The sequence below is a fragment of the Loxodonta africana genome, chromosome 1, assembly GCF_030014295.1.
Source record: "Loxodonta africana isolate mLoxAfr1 chromosome 1, mLoxAfr1.hap2, whole genome shotgun sequence".
NCBI lineage: Eukaryota > Metazoa > Chordata > Mammalia > Proboscidea > Elephantidae > Loxodonta > Loxodonta africana.
In genome coordinates, this window is record NC_087342.1 from 41,155,085 (window position 1) to 41,167,768 (window position 12,684).

Sequence of the window (12,684 nt, forward strand, 5' to 3'; positions counted from 1 at the left end):
GTCCTGTCCTTCTCCGAAAGTGGCGTGTTGAAGTCTCCTACTATAATTATGGACATGTCTATCTCACTTTTCAGTTCTGTTAAAGTTTGTTTTTTGTATCTTGCAGCCCTGTAATTGGGTGCATAAATATTTAATATGGTTATATCTTCCTGATCTATTGTCCTTTTAATCATTATGTAGTGTCCTTGTTTATCCTTTGTGGTGGATTTAAGTCTAAAGAATATTTTGTCAGAAATTAATATTGCTACCCCTGCTCTTTTTTGCTTGTTGTTTACTTGATATATTTTTTTCCATCCTTTGAGTTTTAGTCTGTTTGAGTCTCTAAGCCTAAGGTGTGTCTCTTATAGGCAGCATATAGATGGATCACGTTACTTTATCCAGTCTGAGACTCTCTGTCTCTTTATTGGTGCATTTAGTCCATTTACATTCAGTGTAATTATAGATAAGTATGTGTTTAGTGCTGTCATTTTGATGCCTTTTTGTGTGTTGTTGACAATTTCAATTTTCCACTTATTTTGTGCTGAGACATTTTTCTTTGTAAATTGTGTGTTCCTCATTTTCATAGTAGTCGAATTTATGTTTGCTGAGTCGTTATGTTTTTCTTGGTTTTTATTTTGAGTTATGGAATTGTTATACCTCTTTGTGGTTACCTTAATATTTACCCCTTTTTTTCTAAGTAAAAGCATAACTTTTATCATCGTATATCACCTTGTTTTCCTCTCCATACCGCAGTTCTGTGCCTCCTGTATTTAGTCCCTTTTTTTGATTATTGTGATGTTTTACATAATGACTTCAATGATTCCCTGTTTTGAGCATTTTTTTCTTTCTAAAATTAATCTTAATTTGTTTTTGTGATTTCCCTATTTGAGCTGATATCAGGATGTTCTATTCTGTGACTTTGTGTTGTGTTGTGCCATGTATGTGATTGATTCACTTGTTTTTCCGAGTCTTTGTTGCAACAGGGATCTGAGGTAGCTTCTACCTAGTCAGCCATCTTGGCCCCACCTCCAAATCTATTCTTGAAGTGGTCTCTAAATTCAGGTGGGATATATTCAAGGTTGTACTTTGGGTCTTGTGGACTTGTTCTAATTTTCTTCAGTTTCAACTTGAACTTGCATATGAGCAATTGATGGTCTGTTCTGCAGCCAGCCCCTGGCCTTGTTCTGATTGATGATATTGAGCTTTTCCATCATCTCTTTCCACAGATGTAGTCAATTTGATTCCCATTTATTCCATTTGGTGAGGTCCATGTGATTATTCACTGTTTACATTGGTGAAAAAAGGTATTTGCAATGAAGAAGTTGTTGGTCTTACAAAAACCCTATCATGCGATGTCCAGCATCATTTCTATCACCAAGGCCATATTTTCCAAATACTGATCCTTCTTTGTATCCAACTTTCACATTCCAATCACCAGTAATTATCAATGCATCCTGATTGCATGTTCAATTTCAGACTGCAGAAGTTGGTAAAAATCTTCAGTTTCTTCGTCTTTGGCCTTAGTGGTTGGTGCACAAATTTGAATAATAGTCATGTTAACTGTTCTTCTTTGTAGGGGTATGGATATTACCCTATCACTGACAGTGTTATACTTCAGGATAGATCTTGAAATATTCATTTTGACAATGAATGCAATGCCATTCCTCTTCAAGTTGTCATTCCCAGCATAGTATACCATATGATTGTCTGATTCAAAAAGGCCAATACCAGTCCATTTCAGGTCATTAATGCCTACAATATTCATCTTTGTGTTTTTCTTTTCATTTTGGATGATTTCTAATTTTCCTAGACTCATTCTTCATACATTCAACGTTCCAGTTATTAATGGATGTTTGTAGCTGTTTCTTCTCATTTTGAGTCATGCCACATCAGTGGATGAAGGCCCCAAAAGCTTGAATCCATCCACATGATTAAGGTTGACTTTTCTTTGAGGAGGCAGCTCTTCCCACTCGTCTTTTGAGTGTCTTCCAACCTAGGGGGGTTCATCGTCTGGCACTATATCAGACAATGTTTTGCTGCTATTCATAAGGTTTTCACTGGCTAATTCTCTTCAAAAGTAGACTGTTGAGCCTTTCTTCCTAGTCTGACTTAGTCTGGAAGCGCACTTGAAACCTGTCTGCCATGGGTGACCCTGCTGATATCTGCATACTGGTGGCATAGCTTCCAGCATCACAGCAACATGCAAGCCCCCACAGTACAACAAACCGACAGACACATGGGGGAAACCAAACAATAAAAAAAAAAAAAAGGTTAGCTTAATTAGTAAAGAATGCCTGCCTTGAGCATTGTGCTTTTTTAAGATCTATCTATATGGGATCAAACTGACAACAGCGAATCGAAAGATTAGGTAGGAAACTTGGGGGGCAGGGAGTTTACATTAATGGTGGACAGTTCTGAAAATGAGGGTGAGAACGGTTGTACAACATTAAGAATATAATAAATGTCACTGAATCGGTGTATGTTTTGCTGTGTGTATTTTCAAAAACAACAACAATAAATAAATAAAAATTTTATTTATAGACTTCCAGAAAAAAAAAGATGATGTTGATGATGAGATTCTTGACTTTGAGTTGATGCTGTCATGGGATGAGACTCTGAGGAGCATTTGGAGTGCTTGAATGTGGTTTGCATATGAGAGGCACATGTATCATTGGGGAGCCATAGGATGGACTATGGTAGCCAGCCTTCAGAATAGTCTAGTAATTCTCACCTTCTAGTATTCTTGCCTCATGTAGTCCCCTCCCACATGGAATAGGGCATTGTGGGAATTTAGGAGTGTGACTGTTGAGGGTAGGTCATAAAAGACATTGAGGCTTCCATCTGCTCTCTCTTTGATTACTCTCTCTGAGAAGCCAGCTGTCATATCATGAGTAGCATCATGGAGCAGTTCATCTGGAAGGACTCAGGTCTCCTGCAAAGAGTCAGCATCAATTTCGCAGCTTTGCAAGTGAGCCATCTTGGAAGTGAGACCTCTAGCCTCAGTCATTGTCTTTTCTGGCACTAGTTGTCTGTGACAAAGAGAAATAACATCACAGACCTTCATTAGTGCATTCAAATTAAAAATTTTAGGAACTGTGATATCCAAAAGACCTCTCTTCTGTAAGCCTCTTCTGGTCAGAAACATGGCATTATGACCCTACTGAAGGCCTAGAAGTAGAACCTTTAGGGTAAGAGGCGTGGGAAAGTGTAGCAAACGATGTTGGAAAGTAAACCTGACCACAAGAATACATGAGAATTTTAAGGAGTTTGAAATTTTTTTTTTTATGATAAAATTTCCAAACTTTAAAGTGATATAATCAGATTTGTGTTAGAAATAAAATTGACATCAATATGGAAGACTGAAGAAGGAAGAGACTGGAGTCCAAGAGATCAAGTATGAAATCTGGCATGATCTATGACGTATGAAAGTGTAAAGCTAGTGCTCTCCAACAACAAAACTGGGGACATAGGATGCAGATGGTTACTTAAGGACGGTGTTTGCTCATCACTAGTTCAACTCTCCACAGAACATTGCAGGATCTTAGTTTTCAGAGCTATATGAACTCAGAAGGGCCTTTCCTCTTTAAGGGGCATAGAGCTTGATGCATGTGGTCCTAGAGTCTGCTAGAGCAGCAAGATTCTTCTCTGCTGTTTTGCATCTATTTCAGGGGCATACCTCACCAGACTGTTAAGAGGAACAGAAAGCATTCTTGTTTAATAGTCCTGTGATGATTCGTTAAGTCCTAGCTTTAGTTGTCACTAAAGCTAACAGCAAGGATGGGGGGGGTGGAGTAAACATGCCTGGTGGCTTTATGAGATGTGTATTTTGGAGAGAACTAGACTTCATGGCAGAAAAAGGAAAAGGAACCATGCCCATTCCCAGGGACTCATATGCTCCTCAAACAGCCAAATGAGGGGCCAGAGGCAGAAGCTGAAAAAGCTTTCTCAGGAAGCATTGTGTAAGATGCTATGGCCAAACAGTACGATTGCATCTGTAATTTAATGGAATACTCTGGTATAGAAGTTAGTTCTGAAGCACCCTAATCAAGAATAAGCTGCTATGAGTCAGATCCCATTTAATGGCACCCAACAACAAAAACAATCAAGAATATATACTCCAGGTGTTGGCAGGTGTCCATACCCATTGCTGCTGAGTTGATTTTGACTCATAGCGACCCCATAGGTTTTCCAAGGCTTTAAATCTCTGCAGAAGCAAATGCCACATCTTTCTGTCATGGAGCAGCTGGTGGGTTCAAACTGCTCAGCTTTCAGTTAGCAGTCAATCGTTTTAACCACTGTGCCACTAGGGCTTCTTGGGGTTGGTAGTTAGCCCTAAAAATTAGAATAAGAAGGCTGGTTTTTACAACATTTCCTTCTTATGCCTGCTCAACACCAGAAGAGCTTTAAATTAAGATAGAAAGACAGACAGACAGACAGGCAGATGGACGGATGGACAGACGGACGGATGGACGGATGGACTGAGGGGTGGATAGTTGCTGTTGAGTTGACTCCAACTCATGGCAATCTATTTTTGATTAGGGTACTTCAAACATCAACTAACTTCTATGCTAAGGTATTTTATAGTAAATTACAGACAGAACAAAACATTGCCTGGCCCTGCGTTATCCTCACAATCACCAGCATGTTCAAGTCCATCTTGCAGCCGCTGTGTTAATCCCTCTTTTCAAGGGTCTCGCTCTCCCTTTCTGGCCTTCTATTTCACCAAACATGATGTCCTCCTCCAGTTATTGATCTTTCCTGATGACATGTCCAAAGCAACCAAGTCAGATAGTGTTCTGTTGTGATACATAAAGTTTTCATTGGCTAATTTTTGGAGGAAGATTGCCAGGCCAATCTTCCCAGTCTTTTAGTCTAGAAGCTCTACTGAAAACCTGTCCACCATGGGTGATCCTGCTAGAATTTGAGATACTGGTGGCATAGCTTACAGCATCGTAGCAACATGCAAACCACCACAATATAACAAACTGACAGATGGTTGGGGCTAAATTAGCATAGTGATAGAAAAAATGATTTTTTTAACTGCTGAAATTAGTGCTTAAGGTGTGTAGATTGGCTAGAAATACCGTAAAACTCTTCTACTCTTAAATGAAGTAGCTACAAGAAACTAGCAAGCTTAGGAGGTTATACTCTTGGGAGTGAGCTTCAGGCCTCAAATTCTATGGGTGTTGTGTCCAGCCACTTCTAGAAGATGCTGTCATTTGATCCAATTAGACAATTAGCTGAATCTTGTCACCAGAATATTGTCACATCTGCCTTGAGTGAGTCTTTCATGAAAGGTACCGCCAGGTGGCCTAAAGATCAGAAAGCCGAGGCTTCATTGGAATAACACTGCTGTATTTGCTTTACTGTGGTTCCACCTGCTAATCATCACTTGCATGTGTGGCAGACTTCAGCATGAGCCTTGCCTTCATTCTACCAAATATCACCTGGTAGACAGGGGCCCTTGGTGACTCAGTGGTAGAAAGCTCACCTTCCATGCAGGAGACCTCATGCACAGCCATCACTCATCTGTCAGAGGAGGTTTATGTGTTGCTGTGATGCTGAACAGGTTTCAGTGGAGCTTCCAGACTGAGAAGGACTAGAAAGAAAAGCTTGGCAAATTACTTATGAAAATCAGCTTTAGGAAAGCCTTATAGGTCACAAAGGCCTAATCCTCAACCAATCACAGGGTTGGTGCAGGACTGGGCATTGTTTCACTCTGTTTTGCATGGGGTCACCAACAGCAGACAGGTTATGGGGGCAGAGACCTAGGGCCTTCTAACAGTTGTGATAATCAAGTTTGCTTTGGTCTGTTGGATGAGGCTAAGCCTGGGGGTGGGCTTTCTCTGCCCTCTGAGTGGATGTGCGTGTAGTGTGAGTGCTATGAGGGCTCCAGGAAGCACCGTGTCCACCTGCACCTAGAAGGACACCAGGAGACAGTGCCCTTGGCGGGCGCAGCCATGTCCGTCAGGGTGGATCAGAGCAGCACAGGGGGCACCTGCACGTGGGGTTCTGCCAGAAAAGGGATCTCTCTCTGACACAATGGCTCCTAAGCATGTGTAAGAATATTCTGGGGGTCTCTAGAAATTACTAGGAGAGCTCTGGGGGACTCAGAGGCCCTGAGCTCTGCAGCTGAGTCCATAAGATAGCTGAACACGGGTTCATATCTTTCATGAGACCTTCTTTGTACCACAACGATGCCTGGGGAATGCTGATCGCTAGCTTTTGGGGAAGCTCCCTGTTAGCAGTGGCAGAAAGAAGAACTTGAAGGAGAAGCATGGGCGAGCACTTATGCTCCTCCTGGGTCAGGGCCATGATGTGTAGAAAGCAGGGAGGGGCGGTGAGGAAGAGGGTGGAGCCCTCCCTTGTGGTAAGGTGAGGGAAGATAAGGGAGGCTGTCCACTCCACCACACCTGAGGAGGGGGAAGGGGGCTGGGAGTAAGATGGCTGGCTCCTGTCTCCCTGTCAGCACCCTGAGCAAATGTTGAGAATCTAGGCCTGGAAAGTGTGGAGCACTGTCCACTGAGACCTATTTTTGTGTTGATCTTAGAGGGCCAATGAGGCTTCCTTGCCTCAGGAAAGAAGTCAGAATACCTCCTAGAGGTTGAAGTGTGAGAACAAAAAGACCCCATCCCTGCATGCACTGGAGACAGTAATAGAAAATTTTGTGGAGCAGCCTCAAGCCAGGAGGGGGACAGGGGCATTCCATCGTCCATCCGTCCTAAGCGAGCCAGCCCCAGCTGGGCTAACGCAGACAGGGACCCAGACATCACCCAGAGACATAGGCCTCTGAACTGAATAATCAAGTGGCATTTCCAGCCAAGATGGTGACTCCGGGAAGCCACCTGCATCAATGGTCTTCCAATAGAAGGTTTTCTGAAGCACTGTTCAGAGCCTGAGGAAAATCCGCTAAGTCACGTCACAGGGATGTACCGCTGCTAATGGCCTTAATAATTTACTAAACACTGTTCAGGCACCACTTTATGTACATCTCAGTCAGTATCTTTTTATTAATAGGAAATACCCTGAACCTTGTGTTGGCACACTGCAATCACTGTGTTTTCAAACGGGGAGTTGCTTTCCTGCGGGGCTGGTGGCATTCCTGCCAATGGATGGGGGCCCCTGTAAGTGCATACTCCTTTAGGTTTCTGGATTTTTAATGTCACAGTGACCATTGACATGTCGGACCTTGTCATAAAGGAGAGACTTTGTATTGCATTTGCCAAGTCCACTTCATTGAATAATTTAGCTCATTAACCAAATGATAAAACCCATATTTATTCTTCAATATGATACACACACATATATGATTGTTATATATTTTTGTAAGGCAAAGAGATACAGCTGAATGAAATCATGTTCAGAAATAAAAGTATGCAACATATATAGTCCCCATATTATGAATCCATTTTTATTTCTTATCTACACTGATAAACCTCATCAAAAGGACTCACTGGCACCTATCTGCTGGGATGACCAGAAAACACATATAAATCAACAGATGTACAGTTGGGTATTGGAAGTTTTTTGCTGTTTTGAAAAGGTAACAGTAGTTGAGTTAGAAGCCTTTATGGAAGGTGAAACTGCCCATTTCAAGTCCACTTATGCAAAACACATGTCACCAAAATGGAGCAAGAAGAAATATGCAGCACTTCTAATCTGAGAAAATATAGACCTCTTGCTATGTATGCTGGGAAGTAGCCTATCCCAGGAACTCAGCATCTGCTGTGGATTGAACTGTGTTCCCCAAATATGTGTTGTAAATCCTATCCTCTATCTACGCCTGTGGTTGGAAACCCTGGTGGTGTAGTGGTTAAGATCTACAGCTGCTAACCAAAAGGTCAGCTGTTTGAATCCATCAAGTGCTTCTTGGAAACCCTATGGGGTAGTTCTACTCTGTCCTATAGGGTCACTATGAATCGGAACCTATTCGATGGCAACAGGTTTTTGGGTTTTTTTTTGCCTATGGTTATCATCCCATTTGGGAATGGGCTGTCTTTGTTATGTCAATAAGACAGGATTAGTGTAGGGTGTTCTTGAGTCAATCTCTTTTGAGCTATAAAAGAGATTAAAAAAGCAAGCATAGATGAAGGAAGACACATGTCTAGCCACATGAAGATTACCCAGGAGTAAAAGCTCAGAAGAGGCAAGGACGTTCCACCAGAGCCAATAAAGAAAAAAAGTCTTCCCCTAGAGCTAGAACCCTGAATTTGTACTTCTAGCCTCTTAAAAACGTGAGAAAATAGATTTCTGTTTGTTAAGCCACCCACTTGTGGTATTTCTGTTGTAGCAACACTAGATAACTAAGACAGGATTTGGTACCGAGAAGTAGGCATGATATTCTAACAAATACCTAAAATGTGGAAGTGGTTTTGGAATTGATAATGAATAGAAGCTGGAAGAGTTTTAAGGTGCCTAAAGCCTAGGTTGACTTGAAGAGATTGGTAGAATTATGGACATCAAAAGAAATTCTGGTGAGGGCTCAGAGGGAAGTGAGGAGAGCTGTAGAGAAAGTCTCTATGATCTTAGAGAATACATATGGTGCCAGCAACAGAATGTTGCTAGAAATAAGGATGTTAAATGTGCTTCTGGCGAGGCTTTAAAAGGAAATGATGAACATGTGATTGGACAATGGAGGAAAGACAATGCTTTTTACGCAGTGGCAAAGAACTTGTCTGAATTATGTTCAAATATTTGGTGGAAAGCAGAACTTGTAAGTGATGAACTTGGATATCTGGCTGAGAAGGAGGAGATTTCTAAGCAAGATCTTAAAGGGGCTGTGCAGTTTCTCCTTGCTGCTTATAGTCAAATGTGAGAGGAAAGAGATACACTTAAAAATGAGCAGTGCAAAATGAAAACAGAACTTAAAGATTTGGAAAATTCTGTTGTACAAACTAAAGACATGTGTCCTAGAATATTCACCAAGGCTGTGTCTGCACAATCTTTGTGAAAGAGATTAATCCTGTGGCTGATGGATCTAACCAACTACTACAGCAGAAAACCATCAGCTTAGACTGAAGGGGACAGAGAATGAACGAAAGGAGAGAACACTGTCTGCCTCTTGGAATTCTACCAGCAGGAAACAGGCCAAAGGAGCTACATCTTTTGTCCTTCAAGAAAAGAACCATCCCTGGATCAGCTCAGAGATCAACAGAACTATTGGAAGGAGCGTGGGAAGCAGAGCTGCATCGGTCTCAAAGCATGGGGCCACAGCCTCTGCGGTCTTAAAGGGCAAGACCATGCCTCTGGGGTGTCAAAGGGTAGAGCCATGACCTCCTAGGTTTCGAAGTGCCAGATTTTCACCAACTCAGTTCCAGAGTGTGGTGCTGCCATTCAGCTTGGCCAAGAGGATGGGGCTGCTGCCCAAAGTTGAGGGGATAGGGTTTCCATGCCCAAAGTGCAGAAGAATGGGGCCTGCTGGGGTTGAGGATGTGGTTGTCATTCAGATGGACTAGGAGAATGGGGCCACCCAAAGCCAAGGGAGCAGAGTTGCCATCCTAATGGGTCTAGAAGGTGGAGCTGAAACCTAGGGCTTAGGGGCTTCTACCCAGAGTCCAGATGGCATGGCCAACACCAAGAGTCTGGAAGGCAAAGCCCTTGCCCAGATGGTCTCAGAGAATATAGGATTATTTTGAAGCCTTGAGAGCTAATACAAGTTTTCTGTTGGGTTTTGGATTTTCTTGGAGCCTTTATCCCTTCTTTCCTTTGGATTTCTTCTCTTTGTAATGGAAATGTCTACCTTGGGCCTGTTCCACCATTGTACTTTGAAAGCAGATAACTCGTAGACTAGATTTCATAGGTTCATGGGTAAAGAGGAACTTTGTTCCTGGATGGAATATGCCTAAAGTCTCACCCATATTTGATTTAGATGATTCAGAAGATGAGACTTGAGACTTGGAGTTGATTTAAGATTTTAGGGATGATGGCACAAATGTGTTTTGCCTGTGGCAAGGACATGAGTTTGGGGGGGGCCAAAGGGTGGAATGTTATGGATTGAAATGTGTCCCCCCAAAATATGTGTTGTAAATCCTTCGTCTATGTCTATGGTTATAATCCCATTTGGGAATGGGTTGTCTTTGTTATGCTGATAGGATTAGTGTAGGGTGTTCTTGAGTCAATCTCTTTTGAGCTATAAAAGAGATTAAACAAGGAAGCATAGATGGAGGGAGACACATGTCAAGCCACATGAAGATCGCCCAGGAGCAGAAACTCAGAAAAGATGAGGACATTCCTCCAGAGCTGACAGAGAGAGAAAGCCTTCCCCTAGAGCTGGGACCCTAAACTTGGACTTCTAGTCTCCTAAACTGTGAGGAAATAAATTTGTTTGTTAAAGCCACCCACTTGTGGTGTTTCTGGTATAGCAGCACTAGATAACTAAGACAACATCTAAGTTTCCTTTAGGACAGAAAACAATTCCTTTTTTGAATCATTAGTTTCATCTTGAAAAGCCTTTGGGGGGAGTTGTGATGGATAAAAAGATGTATTTTAATTCTAACTAAGAAAAAATAAATAAAGAGCAAAAGGAAAGTAGGGCGCATCTAAGATTTTGAGAAGTGAGCCTCAGTAATGCTGAGCCTGACACTTGTGCTGCTGCCTTCAATGGTGATGGAGTGCCAGGGAACAGATAGCTGAGCTGGGTATCACAGCCATGAAAGCAAAGCATCTTGCTTCTTCCTCTCAATTATGCTCTCACAAATGAGTTTTCCAACTGAAGCTCCTTAGATTGTTCTCTTAAAAAAACCAAACTCACTGCTGTCAAGTCGATTCCAACTCATAGTGACCCTGAAGGACACAGTAAAACTGTCCCACAGAGTTTCCAAGGAGCAGCTGATGGTTTTGAACTGCTGGCCTTTTGGTTACCACCAAATTCTCAACCACTAGGCCACCAGGGCTCCAGATTAAATAAGCAATGTCTGCACACCTGTCTAACAGCAAGGGCAGGGTAAAGAGAACTGAAGGGACATAAAAGGAATGAAATAGGAGTAGAACTCTATTTCTCTAACATAAAATCCACATTTTGATTCTAAAACAAGAAAAATTGCTATAATAATTAATTTCCATAAAATGAATAAAAATGAAAACATTCATACATCTTTCAAAACATTCACACCAAAGTATGCCGTGACAATGGCAACATGCCTACTTAAATTTTTGAGGAAAGAAAGCAAATTAATATCAAGTCAGACAAGAAGCAAATGCAAACAAACCGATGGTGCTCAACAGATAAGCGGTATGCCTTTTCAACCTAGAAACCTTTTCACTAAGTTAGTCAAATCAATTCTAAAGTTCTTTCTGTACATTATGTAACAAATTGGGGCGTCAGCCCTATCTCCTCAATTTTTAAATGGCTACAGACTCTGGGTAACTCTTGGTGCCCTCCAGACTACAGGTATGGGCATTCTTTTTCCTCATTCTTTGTGAGGTCTATTTCTCTCCAGACAGTGGGAAGTGCCACATCAGTGCTTAATTTCCTCTACTGGCTGAAGAAAGAACTGGGATGGGGAGTGAGGCATAGCCATAAAGTGCAATGTGGGGAAGAAAATGCCATCAAGAGGATGAAGGGGAAATCCAGCTTCTGTAATGACTTCTTGGAAAAATGGATCACAATCACCCCAGTCCAGCCAGGCTCGCTTCTCTGGGCCCATGCTTCCATCTGGCCTGGTTCCTCTACTCTGCAGAGCCTATTCCCAGCGGAGTAGCAGTATCTGAATGCTAGGCTCTCTGGCACAGATGCACACTGGGGGGAGTGCCAGACTGATACTCTCACGTTTCACATTTCACCGTCCTTGAGACTGGACACTGCCAACTATCCCCAACTGGGGTATAAAACATACCCCACTAGCATGAGGTGGCACCCATCTAAATATGGAAATCCAACTACAAAGTTAAACAAGATCCATTTTCAAAGTGGAGCTTCCTTTCTAAACCTTTATAAAAAAAAAAAAAAAAAAAAAGCTGTACACCCTCTAACCACAGGGTCATCGGTGCCTTAATTTGGCAGGTCTAGGCTGTCTCTTCAATGGGCTCTGGGGACAGTTGATTGCAGGGAGAGTCAGAATGGAAGCTGGACACAAACCACTCGTCTTAAAGGGACCTACTGATGGTCTGGTAGATAATCTGTGCGGCAGGACAGAAATGCCTTTCCACACGGGCCTTAAAAATCAGGCTTTTGTGTCTTATTTAGCAGTTGAATGAAGGCCAGTGCTCTGTGGTATGACAGAGTATTAATGCATGCTCTGGCTTGTGTTTTTCCAGACTCGATGAATAGCATCACCTAAAGATAGCACAGTAATGTAACACTTCAGTCATGGCCTTTTTCTCTTTTTTTTTTTTAAAGGAAAATAAATTAAACATTTTAAGCACAGTCACATAACAGGAACAAGAGAAAGCAAACGTGGATAAACGCACAGGCCGAAGGAAAACAGAAATGCATCATCATGTAAGAGCAAAAGCTGGTTTCATACTTGGCATGACCACAAAACTGGCATGTGGCCTTAACCAAACTACACATTTTCTCCTCTCTCTGTCTCCCCTTACCTTAAACCTGAGGCTGAGGATGTTGAGTGGAGAGCTATTCATGGGCATACTATAAGGATTCATTAGGTGGATATGAGAAATAATAGAAAAAGCCAGAGTAATTTAAATCTGCCCTCACTAACACAGCCACTAAGTTATTTTTATTACCTTTAATTGCTATTCTGACAA